The following is a 19771-nucleotide window of genomic DNA, read 5'->3' as shown; positions in this document are numbered from 1 at the left end:
CCTGTTAGGTTCACTCTCTCTGGAGCACCTGGCATTGGCCACTGTCGGTAGACAGATACTGGGCTAGATGGACCATTGGTCTGACCCGGTACGGCCGTTTTTATGTTCTTATGTTCTTGGGAGCACTGAACCCAATCCTCATGGAAGAGTCCATTATTAACTAAAGGACATTGGCAGTTGATGGCATGTAGATTTTGCAGTGATCATTCAGCAGAAATGAAGTCAAGATTCAGGATAACACAACTTCAGTGGAAATTCAGAGCACTCATCCTCCCTCAGGAGGTACAGCATCTCACAGGACCTGGTTCTAAGTTTCCAAACCCATGCTAGTTTGTTTGTGGTTTAGGTTAATTTTTATTTTTTTGTCTAAAAAAGTACATTAACTGATTCAAGTGGAAAATAAAGTCCCAAGGCCCTTTGATATGCCAGTCAGTAGTTGAATTCTATTGGCCAATTGCACCATAGGAATCTGGAAGTCCTCCTAACACTGTTAGCCCTGGTACTGAAGTACCCAGAAACAACTATTCCTGGTGCTGTTTTATCAGAGTTTAGGGACATACTTCCCAATAGGCCAGTTAGGTCAAAGCTCAGGGCAACATCCAAGAGTGAAAAGAAAGAGAAACAAAAGGAAATACACAGGATTTTTCACAATCTGTTTCTATTTTGATTTGCCTTGGTCACATGTCACCATGGCTTACTGGGAGCTCTCTAATCACTTGGACTTTGTGTCCAATGCATTCTGCTGTTTACTTAGAGTACTTTCCCTTTGATTATGTAACACCAGTACCTTGGGCTAGCCACACGGAGTGGGGGCAAGTTAACTTCCTTGCTGTCACGTGAAGTAGGCAAGGATACAACATTTTCAGTCTTACCCCATGCAATTGACAGGCATGGATTAACCATCTCTTTTTTGAGTCAGTGCATTGTACGGAGCTGGATTATCATGGATTACCATGTCCCTGCTCCATAACATTCTGGACAGACGTTAGAGACCATATTTCAGCCCAGCTTTGTGTGAGCCTCCATTTTTGTACATGAAAATAATCGCAGGTGCAGCAAATGTCATTTAGTTGTCTAAGTCCTTGATTGTTCTTACAAATCCAAGGCTAAAGGACCTGAAATATAGCAGAGATTATTGTGCTGCCATTTGTGCCTGCAAAAATGGAGCCCAATGATTGAAAACTTAGCTCCGAGATCAAGGTGCTACACTCTACACATGTGTATTTTATGAAAGGCGCAAGGATGTTATGTGGAAGCGATAACATTTCATAATGTTTTCATTTAGTTCTTTCTCAGGCAAGTAGAAGCTTGGTCTGAATAAGGGCTGAGTAAAATCAAAGTAAGAGCCTCTGGAGATGGCCCATTGGGTGCGAGTATTAACATCGTCTTTGTGATTAAATACAGGAGATGGTGAAGTGAATTGTTCCTTATAAAATTTTGTCTCCATTTAAAGCAAAAAAATATGTCATGCAGGGCAGTTGGACATTTAGACCTCAACACGTGTCCCTCAAAAAATGCATAAAGCTATTCTAGATAGGCCCAGGCACAGTTGGAAAATTATTCATGGGTTCCCTGAGAAATATATCACTTACTCAGAAAGTGTATCTGCTCTTCTCCCCAAAGCTTAACAATGCTGAGTGCTAAAGACTCTGCTACACTCACATAGGCTAGCTGCCTGACTCCTGCTGATGATGAAAGGTTAAGGTCAAGCTTTGTACTTCTGTCACCGGCAACATAGTTCAGGACCTCTGCACCAGAGCCACAGGGATTCACTCATCGGGACATCTGACCCGCAGGGCAGTAAAAATATGGAAAGAAGCAATGAAGACATGTTCATATCTCAGTAGGGCACAGCTGGAGAATAGTCTGTATTGGCAGGGCCCTGATGTTGTTATAACTTCCTCCCTGTATAATAGTGTCAAAGGAGGCTGACAGATCAGAAAATAGGCAAGAACCACAACTGACTGTCTCACTATGCATTCAGCTGCTGGCATCACAGTTTAATTGGTTCCCGCTGTATACGTGGCTTTGAAAGTAGCAAAGGACTAAAGTCTTCTTATGTTTGGTTAAGATGTTGCTTTCTTTAATCTAATGTGCAGACAACAAAGGAGCCTCCTGCATGGAGGGGGTCAGGATTCTGCTGAGGTGGATTAAAGCAGGGGACTCACATCCTAGGCATTCAGACAACACGGCCAGCAGTGAGTCAGTGAGAAATCAAGACCCCATTTGCACTAACATACTGCTCTGTTGCTGAGAATGTTCATTGGGGGAACTAAATCTTAAATCACCCTCTCTACGGAGGTGTCAACAATTGTTTTGTCCTGTTTACTCTAGCAAATAAACCAATTTCAGCCAATTGGGGCAGATCCATTATTGACGATCATTGTCAACAATGGACCAGTTTCCTAGTGTAGACAAGAATCTATCTAAGGAGCATGGGGGAGCAGATAGGAAAGATCAAAAATCAGCAGGGGAAAAGGAATGGAAGGTAACATGCGTTGAAAGTGAGGAACATGGAATCCCAGTGAAGGGGAGCTAGATAGGTGAGGTGATTTGTTTTCTTGGGGGGACAGTGTGATTTTGGTGGATCTATGCCATATTTAGTCATAATGTGTATCTACCAGCTGTTAGGCTAAGAACAGTACTGCCAGGAAATCTCCATTATAATCTCCTATTTCAGTTGTTCATAACTTTGGCAACCAAAACACACCTCGCTACTCCCTACTTAAAGTAACTTGAAAAATATAGTTCTCTAAACTATATCTTCTTTCTTTATCCTCCCTCAACCTCAGGTGTACAGGGCAGCCATAAGTTTCTGCCATTTATTTCAATCAAGTTGGTCTGCTCCGGGTTCTGAGTGTCATATTGATAGGTTTGGCATCTTTCCCATTCTGCATAATGTTTCTCTTGGTTGCCCTCTTTTTCTCTTTCCAGGTGGTGTCCAAATTATCACTCACTGTGGACGTTGTGTTGGTGGCATCCCTAAACTGTGTCCTAAATAAATCATCATCTTCTTCCCATATTTGATGCTTTAGATTGGTTTGTTCTACTTAGAATTTCTAATGTTGCAAGAAACCCTTTCCAATGGACTTCGAAGATCTTCTGCAGGCATTTATTTTGGAGTGAGTTGATCTGCTTATCAACTTATGTTCTAGACTTTGTGACTCTGCTTCATACAGGAGAACAGATATGATGCCAGTGTTAAAAAAAATTATTTTTGTGTCAGTGCCCATCATGCTCATTTTTCTAATCTTGACAAGTTTATGAAAAGTAGTTTGCTGTTTTTGATATTTGCTGCCTGACATCTAGTATGGTGCCACCAATATTGCACATCTCAATTCCTAGATAGTGAAAATGACTTATTTCTTCTAGCATTTCTTTGTCTACTCTAATGGTTCATTTCTGGGACACTGATGTATTGATGATGAACAACCAACTTGTTTTGCTGTATTTGCCAAAACTAGGTCTTTTCTTCCAGGTTTCCTGGAAACACATCTTCAGTCCAGGTCTTAAAAATTAAATGGTATCAGTGTAGCTTGACTCAAAGAGGCTGGACATTTTCCAACAAGTTTCTGTGTAAATTTTAACCTGTCAGGACTTCATAGCTCATACATTCAGTCAAACAAACAGCTAAAAGCTTTTTTCTCTCCCTTCAAACAAAAAACAAAAAAGATCTAGGTTTGTTAGCTGTCATGAATCAACAGAAACACACACTAAAAATGCTCCTTTGTTTACAGTCAACTTTTTAAAAAATCCACCAAGGACAGAGAATTGACAGAAGCTTCTGGGGCTCAAAGCTCAGCTTGACACTAAGTTCAAATAAAAGCTGAACTGGGTAGGAACATGCGTCGCCAGCGTTTGAGTCATCTTGGGACTCAGTTAAGAGAAAAATTCTTCTTGAACAAAAACAAATGTGCATTTCAAAGCTTGTGACAAGAAATGTCAACTTTAGAGATTATTGCTTTGAGGCCAGCAAATCCAGAAAGTAAGCAAGCTTTTGCTATTTAGGGAAGGAGTTCATTCCCTTTTGGTGGCAATGTATGATGGACCATAGAAAATTTATCTAAAGCTCTTCCCAGCCTCTTGAGGTTACCTCTCTTTCTCCCTCTCTACTCCTTCCAGTCAAGTCGTAGCTGCTGTTCCTTGCCTGAGCCTCAGCTCCAGTGTCCATAAGGTCCTCTGACCCCAGACCTGATTCCCTCTTCCTACCTTAAACAAGTCTCTCCGTTCCCCTTTCTGTGACTCCAGGGAAACCCCTACCTTTGACTGCAACTCACCAAAAGAGCCTCAAGTCTTGCTTTCTCTCTGTAAGGCTCTAAGTAGCTTCTCTATTCAAATCCCACAGACTTCTGGATTTCTCTGGGTCAGATGCACTGCCCAACTTCCCTCCAACACTCCAAAACTCATGAGGTGAGAAGGCAATATCTGACACAGCAGAGATCACCACACATGCCAGGACCTCAGTGATTAGATACCAAGGTGACAGACATTTTGCATATTAGTGGGACTCTAACATGGACCACAAAACAAACACTACATGAGAGTTACAAATTCTGCCGGAAAAACCATTGTGAGAAGCTATTACATGACCATTCAAGAGATCAATGAGAGAGGAGGACTGACACCCAAAAGCTCTTGGGATTTCTCTAAGCTTGGATACTGACTCACTGGACCCAATTCTTCTATTACTTACATTGCTGTAAATTAGGAGTAACTCCATTGACTTCAGTGGGGTTATACCAGTCTAAAACTGGTGTAAGAAGAATCAAACTCACTTTGTAGGTTTGGCATTGTCACTTAAGGCAGCATGTACAAAAGTAGCTTGTAATTTTTGGTGTCACAGTCTGTGTGCCTAAGTGTCTTAAACTGGGGCCCAAAAATAGAGAACCCATAACTTGGTCCTCAATTTCTCTGGGCCAAATTCTGCTGCTATTTGAACTTTATAATAGAAATGTGAAGTAAGTTCATTGAAGTCTCTGGAGTTACTAAAGATTTTCACTAGTGTAAAGGTGAGCAGGTCTGTGCCTCAGTTCACCCATTTTTTCAACTGGAGACAATGGGCCAGATCCTCAGCTGGTGTAAATTGGAACTCAATTGCCGCTATGACAATTTACACCAGCTAATGTTCTGGCCCAATCATATTAACCTACTGAGCTTTCAGGGGCATTGTGAGACACAGTTAATGTCTGTACAGCACTTAGAGGTTAACGACCCTGATCCTGATATCACTTACACCATTATAAATCAGGAGTGATTCTGTTGAAGTCAATAGAGTTACACTGGTATAAAACTGATGTATATGAAAAAAGAATCAGGTCTGATACATGTTATTACAATGAATTCTATCACGCCAACCTACTGGAATGGCAGCACATCAAAGGAGCCACATTTTGGGGAAAGAGAGTAGAGAGAGGAAAAAGCCTGAAGAGATACCATTGTCCATTTGTAGTTGGATAAAAAACATGAAAACAAACATATGAATTGTTTCATTTGATTAAAAACAGAGCAGTCAGTTTTTGTTTGGTTTAGGAACATGCTGCTTTTGCCTTGGTGGGTCAGATCTCCATAGGACTGGCCTGAGTTTGAACATTCACACTAAGTAAAGAGCTGAAAGCCAAATCTCCCACACATCTTCACCCTTAGTGTCAGGAAATGGGGTCCTCCCGTTTCTCAACAATTAGGACATGTGGCTGCGCTAAAATGGCCTGATATAGCCTTACGATTCCACAAAAGCCCCTGGGAATCTTCCAGTGGCTGTGGGAGAAGGAACAGAAACAGAAATGCTCCATCTGGAGGATGACTACATGAGACCGCTAAACTCCAGCAGGATCTCACTCTCTGCCTGAAGAAAAAGAGTGGATTCGAAAGTTTACAGTCAGTGTTCCTTGACTACAAGTCCAGTCTTGCTGGAAAGATTTTCCACTGATTTCAATGAAAGCAGGATCATATCCCAGAGATACAGAAAACTCAGCTAAGGTAAACTGCAGGTATAGCACCAGCAAGCAAAACATTACAGAGAAACAAGATGTCAAAAGGTTAAACTGCTTACTCAGCTTTGTAAGATCACGTGGTTGGATTTATGGCACACAATGAAGATATTTTAAAACTTCAGGGTCATACAATGATTGCATGAAGATTTTATCAAGAAATTGTCCTGCTGCACCCTGAAGCCAGAACCCAACAAAGAAACCAACACTGTCCTTTTAGTACAGCATTTGCTTTCTCCTGCCTTCCAAAATTCTCTCTCCATTTTGGGGTTAGTGTCTGTCAATGAAGCAACCAAGTGCAGGCTCTCTCTGTTGAAGTAATCTGATCCATATTGGGGATCACATTTATATACAGCTTACCCACTCATTTTGAGGCACCATACTTGTCTCCTATAATGTTAGCGGCTCCCCTTCCCATTTCCCCCCAGCAGCTGTGCATGTAGCACTGCCTCCCTGGGGACCATTATGGACGATCTCTTTTCCCTCTAGCCTCTTCCAAGCTTTCAAACCTCTACAGGGAGAGTTGCTCGCAGGCCAGCTGCTCAGGCAGGGGTGTATGGAAAGAAAAGAGACATGATCAACTATCCCTGACTAGTTCCTGGATGTGAAGTTCTCTCCTCCATCCCCTGCCAGCTCCAGCTCCAGCAGCCCAGTATGGTACAGAAGTGCTTCAGTGCCAGCCTGAGTCACTGCTGAGCCACCTGAAATTGTCTGTCTAGTCATTGTTACCCTCATTAACTGTGTCAGTGTTTACTGGAGAAAACATTTTCAGCTCCTAACAACTTGTAAAACCCTTTTTAAAGGGTTTTTCTTCATGTTGCCAGTCAGCCAGTGCAATTAGGCTGTTGTGAAGAAATGCTTCTTGGAAAAGCAGCTGCCTAGTTACTGGAAATAAAACCCAATGAAAAATAAATAGGGAAGGTTGAATGCTGCTGTGCTACGCCAGCATAAACCCAGAGCTCATTAGAAGTCACTAGATTTAACTCCAGATTTACACCAGGGTAAATGACAGCAGGATTTGGCCCTCAGCACACACAAAATTGTGGGGGTTTTTTCAATACAATTTAATTTCCTTCAGCTCAGGCAAATTTGTATTGCATGGCATGGCATAGCTCAGTTGGATTAGCCCTTGAACATCTGTCCATTGAAACAGGGCCCCATTTCATTAGCTGGTGGAGGCATTACACCACCCACTCAAGCACAGAGGGAGATTGCTGCAGCTATTCCACATACAGAAACTTGGATCTACCTGATTTAGCTTAAAAGAGCCAAAAGACATTTTTTTCAGCTTCTCCTCATCCAATTCTATCCTCGCCCTCACCCACTCTCCCACCCAAAAGAAGAAATGTATTTGCAGACTTATTGCATTACAGAAACAGCAGCCCAGTTAGCACTGACTTGAAAAAGCCTTTTTTGTGGTTGCCTGTTTGTTGAAGCCAATTTCTGACATCGCTGACATGGTACAATTCACACCGCTTCTGCTACTCATCCCAAGTCATTAAACAGCATTGCCTTTCCTTACAACACCTGCACTGATCAAACTCCCTCTCAGCTGGAAAGGAGTTTGTCTTTTTCAAATCTCTTGTAATGAGGTCAGTGTCACCAAACATGTATGTACCAAACTCTCCTGTCTGTCCGGGCAAGGAAATCTAAAACCCTTTATTCACTTCAAAGCGTCATGGGTCTGGTTAAAAAGAAGACATAATCTAAGCAGAGGAGATCACATTGAACAACTCAGTCTGGAGTTGGCAGCGTCCAGGTCTGTTCAGAACAGCTATTCATGCCGCAGATGGAGAATTTTGTGAGTGAATCTGTGTATATACAGAAGTGGCTAATTTAATTACACTAACAACAGTGAGTACAGCATGTTCTTCAATTTTTGTTAAAAATAAGTACATAAAATCTTTGTCCTATAGTGAATATGCCTTTTTTTAATAGAGAGGGCTTCCCAAATTGCTTAAGAATCCTTTGGGTTATAAAGGTAGAAAAAAACTGTTTTCATTGGGATTCAGAATGCTGGTCTCTGCGGTCAATCCCTTAAACTGTTATCCCTTGGGACACACCTGCTTCCTCTCCTTTCTACAGTGAGTCTTCCCTTGCTGCAGTAGCTGCCTTCCTCAGGGATGCCCCAGGAAAGGGCACAGTTAGTTTTCTGACTAGAGAGTTCTCAGTTCCTTCCTTCTGTATAATTACCAAACTCCCGCAGAGACCCAAGGTTATACAGCACTGAGGTGCTTAGTATTCAGGACTTCAAAAGTGTTAGCTAATAAGCATTTAAGTATTTGCTCCCCTGAGAAGCCTGACAAACAGGATTGGACAGAACTTCTCCATCCACTGTCATGGAGCCAGGAAACTGCTTTGCTTCTGACACTGAAAGAGGAATCTCTCACTGCTGAGTGTTAGAAATGCAAGGGTTAAAAATAAATTACACAATGTGAAAATCTGAAGAAAGCTGTATCTTTTCTGGGATTTATTTGGGGTTTAACTGTCCTGCTACCAGAACATTTCAATCCCCAATTCATTTGGTAGCTTTCCAAAAATCTCTCTCTCACATGAACACATGCAGCGTGAACGCTGTCAGCCCGTGTGTACACTTGAGAGAAACAAACAGCCAAACCTGAATCATCTGAGCTCTCAAACTGTCTCCAGATTGTTTGAGAAAAGAAAGGGAAGCAGAGCTTGCCTGAGCTTTTTTCATAAAGAAATTTAGAAGAGGTGCTGCAACAGCTGCACTTACATTGTAGTCCCCATGTCTCTGCGCAGTTCCCCCCTTTCTGCAGTCCTATAATCCACACGGAGCCGTGCTTGTCCTTCTCCTTTAGCTCTCTGCACAGTACTGTACTCGGCTTGGAACTGCTGCTGTTTTCACTTTCAGACCAGCCTCCCTCTCCGAAGCCTCTGACGTCAGGCAGCCTCTAAGAGATATTTATGGCATGAATAGTTTAAAGTTTCTCTAAGTAGCATTTGGATTGCAGTTCTCTGGAATTTTAGTTTTCACACTTAGATGGAAAACCTCCCAAAGGGGAGGGTGGGAGTCTGGGAGGGGTATAGATATGGGGGGTGGGCGGGTGGAACAGTAGGAGGCAGACAATGAAGGCAACTGTTTCAAAAGAAAACTCTTGCTCCTTTCTGCCTTCTGTAAATACATCCAGGTCCAGGAGGCAAAAATCTTCCATACACGGCCCCATTTGCAATAGTGGTTTTTCTGAGGGTGCCTCAATTGCAGTGTGCAATCCACAGATGCTATATGGGCCTGTTGCATTTGGCAAAGAGGGCTTCTTTCGCATACCACACCATATGCCACTGGACTATCCCTCTGTTGCTTCACGCCTGTGACAGGATTTAAGTTAGGGATGAATGAATCAGTCCTTCCCAAGTTTCTCCCAGACTGTTCCTTTTGCCTTTCCCACAACCCCTTCAAACTGTCTTCCCCTTATGTCTGGAAAAGCCTCCTCATGAACATATGCCCAGCTCACTCTCTGTCTTCCTTCAGAATATGGCTGAAACCCCACATCCCACAGAACATTCCAGTGCAAGTGGCAATCCCTCACTCTCCGTTTGCTCTGTATTGTATTTTACCTAGGCAGAGCTCTCTTTTTGAAGCAGGGACCTGGTATTTCTTCAGCACAGCTCACATATCACACACAGTGTGGCACAGTTTACCTGCTGTGCAGGGTGTATACTTACAAGGCTATTTAAAGAAGCAAAAGAATTAGAACCAATCTGCTCTTAAGAAGAAGTATTAATATACAGTTGGACTTGAAGATCTAAATCTACTCTCGATGTAATCCTATTGAGGTAAATGGAGTTACACCAAGGATGAATTTGGCCCCAGAACCTTAAAGCACTATATAGACATTAACTAATTAATCCTCAGATCTGTGCTGTGAGGTCAGTAAGTATCATTAGCCCTGTTGTACAGATGAGGAAACTGAGGCCCAAATTTGTCCAAACCCACTAAGTGTGCCTGTGTAAGACTCCAGATTGAAAGTGAGCTCCCATACCTACTGAGAGATTCAAAATTTTCAAACTCCCTCTGTGCTTCCTAGTTCCATGTGGGATGTTGCGTCAACCAACCATGAAGCAGGTTTTCCTTCCCCGTTTCAGACCAGAACAAAACCAGAATCCCAGGACAAAACCTGTCCTTGCGGTGTTCACAGGCAGGGAGGTGGTTATGAGTGTGCCAGGGGGAGTGGCGGGGAGAAGAGAGGATATTCCACAAAAGCAGTGGTGCTCACTTCTTAAAATAAATGTAGAGCCAGTAAATTCGAAAGCAACAATGCAGAGATTATTAACTCAGAAAGAAATATTACAATGAGTTATAGACTAATCTACCTCAGGCCCCAGATATAGTTATGGGCACAGTATAACAGCCCAGGTAGATGAGGTTAAATAGATCAAAGGTAAGGGTGCTGTATCAGAAGGGGTGTAAATACCATTCTTACTTCTTATAGTGCTTTTCATCTCAAAGGATCCCAATGTACTTTACGTCTATATAGAACATTGTTCAAACAGCTCACAAATTAGTGCCTGTTACTTTTCCATGCACAGTTATTTGTATACACATCCCTGCAAATCTTCATGTGTAAACAGCACTTGCTCAGGCAAAGCCAAGAGGTTGATGTCTTACTACTAGTTTTGGATGTGCAAGTGCTGTTTGCAGGCACGAAGCTAGGTTTATGCCAGTGTAAATTGCTGAAGGTGCAAATTTACAGACTGGTCCTTTGTGCGGGTAAATTTCATAATCCCTTATTATCTCTCTGCTCTGCCACCACTATTAAATGTTGGGCCCGAACCAAAGCCAGTAAGTATCAATTAACATCAGTGTATTTTGGATCAAGCCCTTCCTGATAATTTCATAATGTGAATTAGCCTAATACACTGAAATGTTACTCTCACAACCACAGGCCTTGAGAGAAAATGCAGAAGACGAGTGCTGGGCACTCAGAAAGGGACTTCTACCACCTGTTTCAGTGAGATTCTGTGAATCCTGCAGGTCCAGCAAAAAGAAAATACTTTTGGCCAGACAGCTTGTCTCCCCAACACTTTCCTGTTTAGGGCTAAAGCAGTGGCTCTCAATCTTTCCAGACTACTGTACCCCTTTCAGGAGTCTGATTTAACTTGCATACCCCCATGTTTCACCTCACTTAAAAACTATCTGCTTACAAAATTAGACATAAAATTACAAACGTGTCACAGCACTCTATTACTGAAAAAACGCCTACTTTCTCATTGTTACCATATAATTATAAAATAAATTTAAATTGGAATATAAATATTGTACTTGCATTTCATGGTAAAGTATATAGAGCAGCATAAACACATCACTGTGTGTATGAAATTGTAGTTTGTACTGACTTTGCTAGTGCCTTTTACGTAGCCTGTTGTAGAACTAGGCAAATATCTAGATGAGTTGATGTACCCCTGGAAGACATCTGTATACCCCCAGGGGTACGTGTACCCTTGGTTGAGAACCACTGGACTAAAGAACCAAAAAGGTTTTCATATGAATAGAAAGAGCTCAGTTTACACTACACAATCCAGCTCTCTAACAACTGGAACTTCCTCAGCAGCCTCTCTCCCTCTGACCCCCAGAATGTCAGTTTTGTAGGGTTCTCTAGGTTTATTCTAAGTATCAGTTTGGCTCTTCAGTCCCCAGCCCTGCTGCCTTACTCCAGCTTGTGCATCTGCAGAAGAGCTAAGCCTGGAGCTCACTTGCTGCCTCCTGGGAATCAGACAGGGCCTCTGAAGCCTGCAGCACAGCCTCTCTGCAGGGAACTATGGGTTTTACTGCATATTTCAAGGATTCTCTGACAGCTCTCACAAGCACATCCCTATGAGGAGTCTTGCTTTCCAATGGCCTGCCCTGAACCAATTCACCATGTTAAAAACCAAATGAAAGCTGCTGTTGTGTGCTGGAAATGAGAGAGCTGTGTACAGTGACTCATGCTGTCCCTCAGATTAATTTCTAAGACCTCACTAAGGTCCAGTCAGGAGCAGGGGGAAAGATGGAAATCTTGAAAATCAGAAGAAAATGATACATTAATGAGTGCAACCATTTGTACGTGATCTTGTTGCAAATATCATTTCCTTTTTTTAAAAGTGATTTTGATGCTGAATGGAAAGACCTAGAGATCAAAATCCTCTGTTTATCCAGAGAAAAGGAAAAGTATTGGCCAGGGCAGTGTCACTAGTTGCAACACACTGCACCACTGATGCACCTCAACTCCATCCTGAAAGGACCACCTCTAGGAGTACAAGTTTGGTCTCCAGGATCCAGTCTATCCCCAGTCTATCTTTGTTGAGTTTGCTAGTTATTACATAGGCACCTACTCATACGGAACTGGACTGATATGACTCTCAGTTCACATAGGTTGCAAACTTAGAAAGTAAAGCCTATCAGATCCTATAAATCTAGGCTGGATTCAACAGGTGTCCTAAAAATAAAAGATTCCAGCTTTCAGACCATTACTATGACCCTTGGCCATCCATTGCACCTCAGAAATTGTTTCTGTCCTATCAAGCTGAGAAGGTGACCCATATTCACTATGGAAAACCGCATGAATGTTTGATGGATTTGCATCCTTATAAAACTCTATATTAAGTGCTTTTATTTAAGGCCATGATAGTTATAAATTCTATTTTCAGCAGGAAAGTGTACCAAAAAATGTAGATTGAACTTTACATTTAAAATAAATAGCTAGGAGTCTCTTAAAATACTTAAGATGTAAACAAACAGACAAATCCCATTCCTTATGCCAAGTATGATAAAGTGGAATTGGTACCTAGGTGTCCCATGACAGACACACACCTCCAGGCTGTGGTACCACTTTATTGCCATTGCTGAAGTGTTATGGCAACAGCATCTGCAGCAGTGCCTGAATTGGCTGCACTCCCCCTCATGGGAGCCAGGAGGAACAACATGAGAAGAATAGTTGGCTGATCTACATTGTTGCAGATCCACAGGCCCCAACCCCCTTTGCTTTATGCATTGCAGAGTACAATTCCACAGGATACAGACCCTGTTTGAGACCTCCCATAGTCTTGTTCCTAACACAATGGAACTGGTATCCTCTCTGCCTGGGGCGGGGGGGTGGGGAGGGAGCAGGAATTTTCCCTTTTTAAAACAGACTTACATTATAACAGTACAACCTACCCAGAGGTGTACTGAGTGCATGAGCTTGTGAGGAGAAGTTCATCCCTATGCAGAAGGCCAATACAAGGGCCACTGCCAGGAGTAAGTGCTCGCAGCTAGCTTGCTTACCTGCAAGCTCACCTTAACACCATTGTAGACAGTCTAATGCAGGGGTAGGCAACTTATGGCACGGGTGCCGAAGGCGGCATGCGAGCTGATTTTCAGTGGCACTCACACTGCCCGGGTTCTGGCCACTGGTCCGGGGGGGGCTCTGCATTTTAATTTAGTTTTAAATAAAGCTTCTTAAACATTTTAAAAACCTTATTTACTTTACATACAACAATAGTTTAGTTATATATTATAGACTTTTAGAAAGAGACCTTCTAAAAATGTTAAAATGTATTACTGGCACGCAAAACCTTAAATTAGAGTGAATAAATGAAGACTTGGCACACCACTTCTGAAAGGTTGCCGACCCCTGGTCTAATGAGTGCAACTGGGCCCAATTTAGCTGCATGATTGGCCCAACCACCCAACTGGCTGAGGGAATCAGCAGACCTGCTCTTAACACCAGCAGCAGGCTACTGGCTGTTGAAAGTGTGTGCCTGAGGTTATGTTAGTTCCTGCTTTGGACCCAGCTCTACTCCTGCCTTCCCTGCCTCTGACCCTTGGTTCAGATTCCTAATTCTGGCTCTGGCTTGATCCGTGGCTCTGATTCTGACCCTCAGTTCTGTTTCCTTCTCTGGCTACTAGGCCAGACCACCCATGTCTCAGTCCCTAACACTGATGCATCACTCATACTCTCAAAAATAGAGCTTAAGTGAGGGTTGGCTGGTGCACAGGCCTCAAGCTGGCACTCCGCACGGGGTGAATTTCACCACTGGTGAATACTCACACATGATGTCATCCCTTCTGCAGTTTATTTTGCAGACTCTCAGACCATAATGTACAGCAGGGTTTTTTTTTTTAAACTAAAACAGAAAAAACTACCATATATCTAGATATTGCTATTGAAATATTGGCTACTTGGCCTACACAGCAAGTTTCAAAACAAGGCTCACCTCTGCATTGACATCCTGACAGCTTCCCAAGGAGTAAGTATAGTCTCTCTTCAACAGCATCACGACTGTAAAAACGCTTTTTATTTTCCTTGCAGATAAAGTTGTGCAAATGGGAATGTAAACAGTCCACAGCAATTCCACGAGGGGCATGTGGTATGCATTTTAAAGTCTGCCTCAATATGCAAACACATGATTGGCTGCAGGGTTTTATTGTGTCAGCCTTTTGGTGCTACTGAACAAGGGGGGAAAAAAACAAAGGAAATTAAACCACAAAGCCTACTTTCAAATATTATCGGTGCTACCATAGTGGAGCATCATTGGCCTCCCTTGTCTGGTATGCTGCCTCCAGCAGTGGTTAAATACCTGGTGATTCAGAGCAAGGAAAATGGAGAACACAATGAACCTGGCAGTTGTGGGATGGAATATTATATAGAGAAAAGGGGGAGGAATTATTTCCTCCCAACACCAGTTGATCAGTTTACACCCTGAAGCATGAGATTTGAGATGCTGGGTTTCTTGCTCTAGCTGACATAGTTATGGATGTTATTTCTGTATATAATTCAGTTTGGAAACTTACCAGGTTTCACTCAAATCCACATAAGTCAGGAAATACAGAGTTATGGCATATGGTAGTGAGCATTGGGCACTCAAAAGCCTGCACAGAGCTTTCCATTTATTCTCAGAAGCACAAGGTGTTGGCCATGGTCGAATGTATATACTGGAGCCGGAAGATGGAAATTCCAGCTTATGCTAGCTCTGATTGAGCTAAAAATAGAAGTGTCCCATGGTGGTAGGAGCAGCAGGAGGAGCTAGCCATCTTGAGTACGTCTAGTTTCTCAGATGGGATTTTACTCAGGGCAGTTAACATGTCCCCTGCTCATGTTGCTGTGGCTACACTTCTGTTTTTAGCGCATTCTCTGGTTGAACTAGTGCAGCTATGTCTACCTGAGCTACAAATTACACCTCCAGCTCCAGGGTAAACAGAGCCTCCGATGCACCAGGTTCTTTGCTGTTAGCTTTGCAAGCCAGAGGCACAGAAGACTTCCCTCCGCATCTTCAACCGCCAAAGTCTGATTCTCCACTGTCCTGCACCTTGTGTTACCATTTATACCTGGGCAAAATGAGTGCAAAAGGAATCGGAATGGTAGAGTTTTATACACACTTTGCTCAGGTGTAAATGTCAGCAAAAGGTGAAAGGTAGTGGAGAGACCCATTGACTTGAATGGAGTTATTTCTGATTAACATTGGTGTAAGTGAGGCCCCAGTCTCTGCCACACCTAGCAAAAGCTGGACTCAGCAGGAGGAGGTGGGGCAATGTCAGGTAACTGGCTACAGCTCCCTGACTGTGAGGCCAGCTTTGTACCATTCCCAGCTCTGGTTGACTTAAGGCAGGGGTTTTCAAACTTCATTGCACCACGACCCCCTTCTGACAACAAAAATTACTACATGACCCCATTGGGGGAGTTGGGGGGAGGGACTGCTCAAGCCCTGCTGTCCCAGGTGGTGTAGCCAAAGCCTGAGCCCCACTGTCCTGGGTGGGGACGCCAAAGTCAAAGCCCAGTGGCTTCAGCCCCAGGCAGGGGGCCTGGAACCTAAGCCCTGCTGCCAGGGCTGAAGCCCTCAGGCTGTGGGGCTTGGACTTTGGCTTAGGCCCCAGGCCCCAGCAAGTCTAACGCCGGCCCCGGTGACCCCATTAAAGCAGGGTCATGACCCACTTTGGGGTCCCGACCCCTAGTTTGAGAACCGCTTTTAAAAGCAGCCTGAGGAGAGCCAGAGTACAGCACACTCCAGTCATTCCCCCTACACGGCAGGTAGGCGGTGTAGCAGCCAGCTGTCAGCTCTGTCCCTGCTAGAGAGTTGTAGCTGGGCTCTGATTCATTTGCCTCGCTTGACCAGTGCAAAGGAAACCAAGTGGCTCAGAAAATCTGGATCCCTGTGTCCCACTACAAATTAAAATTATCCTGCACATATAATATCAGAACTAAACAGCATTTTTGTAGTACATCCCAATTCATCCAATTATTCCTTGAGTTAACGGAGCTTCATGTGTTTTTCGGTAGAAAACTAAAGAGTGAATTCAGAGTGGCCAGGGTCCTATGAGAGCTTTGTGGGACACCACCTCTTGGCTTCCATTGCACACAGACTGAATTAAGTACTCTCAAAGCAAAGATGTTCACATGCCAGAGAACCAGGTTAAGAAAAATCATGCAGGAAAACCAGGCAGATGTAGGTGCCATCATTGACATTCCAAGTTAACTATGTTCATTGTATGCTACACAATATCAGAGGAGCTAGGATTGGATGGAGAATTTGAATCCTTTGGACCATATCAGATTTAATTATTCTCAACTGCACAGTGTTTTTTTTGTCTCTTCTCTTGACTTTCTTCTTGCAAAGGATTTATTTCTAAAAGACTCCAGGAAGCCAGCACAGCTTATTAGACTAGCTATTATCCTGAGTCACTTCCTACAACAGTCTAATACAACTATTAAGAAAACCTCCTCTGTGGGCATGGGTCCGAGTATATCAATAGTCAGTGGAGCTGCATCAACATACCTGAAAGGAGTATCTGTTGATAACTAGTTATATTATACACACACAAAACCCACATTAAAAAATCAAGGTTGAAAAATCAATAATTGAAAAATTAGATCTCAGATTTATAGCTGCCTATGCAAACTTATGTCAGCCTCATTATGATACAGTTTTATCCAGCACCATGTAGGAAGCCTGTAGCACGCTCAAGCAGAGTCAAGAATAGAACACAACTCTCGATGTCAGGCCAAGGCTTTAATCACAAATCCACCCTTTCATTCCTTGCAGCCTTTTGCCACATTTGATATTCATCCTGTGCACTAAATGAGGCAGGACTTCTGTAGAAAAAATGATATGTGATCAATCTAAGACTGTGCCATAATGCAAGGGGGCAGCTTTAAAGTTGTGTGGGCAACTTTAATTCTGGCATTTCTATACTCTTGAGTACTTGGCTTAGCACCCTCAGTGTTCTTTTACCATAGTGTCATGTATGTAATTTGATAGGTTTTTAAAAAAGAAAACAGACCCACTATCAAAATTCTATCATGTGCAATCAAAAAATGCCACTTATTGGTCATCAGCCCCAGGACCTCTAGATTCACCACACTACCTTTTCTCATTTGAACAAAAGGAGCAATGGCTAGCAATAGGAGGCTGCTATGCTCTATGTGAATCAGCCATTATACAGTGATGTGACATACCCTTTGGCAATGTGTTTTCGAACTATTTGCTAGATAACATAAGAACATTGGGAATCAGGATTTCTGGGTTCTATTTCTGGCTGTGCAGGAGAGTGTGGTCTAGTGGTTTTATAGTCAGCATAACCAATCACATATATTTGGCATATCCATTCTGAAAGGCAGTACAACTAACTGAATCAGACTTGGCTCTGCCATATTAGAGATTTAGGTTTAATTACCAGGTCTGCCAACATTGAATTTGTGAAATCTTAGTTACTCCATCTGCAAAGTGGGGCAATTATACTTGCCTGCCTATGATGACAGGAGCATGAGACCTTGATCAATATTAACTCTGTGCATGTCACAACATTTACAAACACTAGTCAGTAGAAGAAGTGAGATATGATATTAGGGCCTCCTAGCTCCCAACCCAACACTCCTATTACATATCACGCGTGAAGAAGTGATACCCATAAATGTATTTGTCACGTATAAGGCTTCGATTTAATCATGGGTATTTTAAGTAAAAGTCATGGACAGGTCATGGTCAAGAAACAAAATATCACGGTCTGTAACCTGTCCATGACAGGTCATGGTCAAGAAACAAAATATCACGGTCTGTAACCTGTCCATGACTTATACCATAAATACCCTTGATTGAATCTTATGGAGGGTGCCAGGGGGGAGCCTTGGGGGACCCTGTCATAGTATAATTCCTCAATCTGAACCTTAGAGTTCAAATATGAGGTACTAGCATAAACTCCTCTAAGCTTAATTACCAGCTTAGATCTGATAGGCTGCCACCAACCAGGAATTTCAGTGCCTGGTACCACTTGGGTCCTCCAAAACTTCCCTGTGGGACCCCAAGACTCAGATGCCCTGAGTCTCCTAACAAAGGGAAATAAACCATCCCTCACCTCTTCTCCTACCCAGAATTTCCTCTTCTGGGCTAACCTGAGAGTACTGATGCAACCTCTTTACATCACAATACCAAGAAGCATGTCTCCTCTTTCACAAAGAGACAAACCCAAAGACAAGGAAACAGAAAGATTTCTCTCTCTCTTCCCCTTAGCTTCTTCCCGCCCTGGGACACTAGAGAGAGTTAAACACAGAGAACAGTTTTTCCCCTCCCCCCTGTCTTTCCTTTCTCCCACCAATTTCCTGGTGGTCAACTAGAAAAAAAAAAATCAACAGGTCTTAAAAAGCAAAACTTTTATTAAAAAAAAAGAAGAAGGAATAGATAACAGTTCTCTGTAATCTAGATTGGTAAGATACAGTTTTCAACTTATAGAAAATGAATAAACAATAGAAAAGGGATAAACAGCCTTATCCAAAAACAATACAATTAAGTACTTATTAGCAAATACACAGATGCAAATACAGCAAACAATTTAAAAGACTATACTTTGGCTACCTTGTACTTACAACTGGGAAACAGAAGATTAGAAGGACTGGAAATAGATCCTCTCATAGCTTGAGGAGAGACAGAACAGACAAAGACCCAAGACCAAGAAACACCCCCAAATTCCCTCCCTTAAGCTTTGAAAAATCCGGTTTCCTGATTGGTCCTCTTGTCAGGTGTTTGGTTCCCTTTGTTAACCCTTTACAGGTGAAAGAAACATTAACCCTTAGCTATCTATTTATGACAGACCCACAGCACCAGCTGCAGGGGGGAAGCCCCAGTGGGCCCGCTGCCAAGGGGAGCCCCAGGGGGCCAGCGGCTGCTCCAGCTGCTGTCGGAGGCAGTGAGCTCTGGGGGACCAGTGGCTGCCCTGGCCAATGAGGGAGCGGGGAGCTCCAGGGGGACAGCTGCTGCTCTGTATGCCTAGGACTACTGCTGGGAGCCGCTGAGCTGCAGCTGCTCCTGGCATCCTGGGACCGTTGCTCAGGGTGGTTCCCGGGGCCAGCACATTGACCGCTGATCAGGGGGTCCCTGGGGCCAGCTGCCAGGGGCTGGCAGAGCAGCAGCTGGTGTGGCTGGCTGCAGAGCTGCTCCAGGAGCGGACAGTGTGGCTGCCAGCCACACTGACTGCTGCAGAAGTCATGGAGATCACAGGAAGACACGGAATCCATGACTTCTGCAACCTCCGTGACAAACACGGAGGCCTAATCGTGTATCTTTAACCTCCTCATCTGCCATCTGCTCAATAATCTGGTCACATGATTTAAGGATCAACTTTAAAGCCTTTGAACTCTGGGATATTTGTTTCTTCAGGTGGATGAAAACCAGGCCTACAAGGTAAATGAATGGTTGAGGCTTTGGCAGTAGGGTAAGAACTTGCAGAATACAAGTTTAGATTCTGGACTCCGGGGGAAGCAAGTACCTGGGATCAGCACCATCAGACCCCTGGAGAGGAGAGACAAGAATAACAG

General features: G+C 43.3%; 1 protein-coding gene across 1 annotated transcript in view; it reads right to left on the bottom strand.

Annotated features, from left to right (window-relative positions):
- Nucleotides 1–8838, bottom strand: part of DAAM2 (dishevelled associated activator of morphogenesis 2) — a 260805-nt gene extending 251967 nt beyond the window's left edge. The window contains exon 1 of the mRNA XM_032790193.2: nucleotides 8725–8838. The gene's annotated coding sequence lies outside the window, so the exon portion shown is untranslated. The remainder of the gene's footprint in view (nucleotides 1–8724) is intronic.
- Nucleotides 8839–19771: the final 10933 nt, after the last annotated feature.

This window comes from Chelonoidis abingdonii, chromosome 3, assembly GCF_003597395.2.
Source record: "Chelonoidis abingdonii isolate Lonesome George chromosome 3, CheloAbing_2.0, whole genome shotgun sequence".
Lineage (NCBI taxonomy): Eukaryota > Metazoa > Chordata > Testudines > Testudinidae > Chelonoidis > Chelonoidis abingdonii.
Note: the sequence above shows the minus strand (reverse complement) of the source record. Positions and strands in the feature narration are given on the sequence as shown.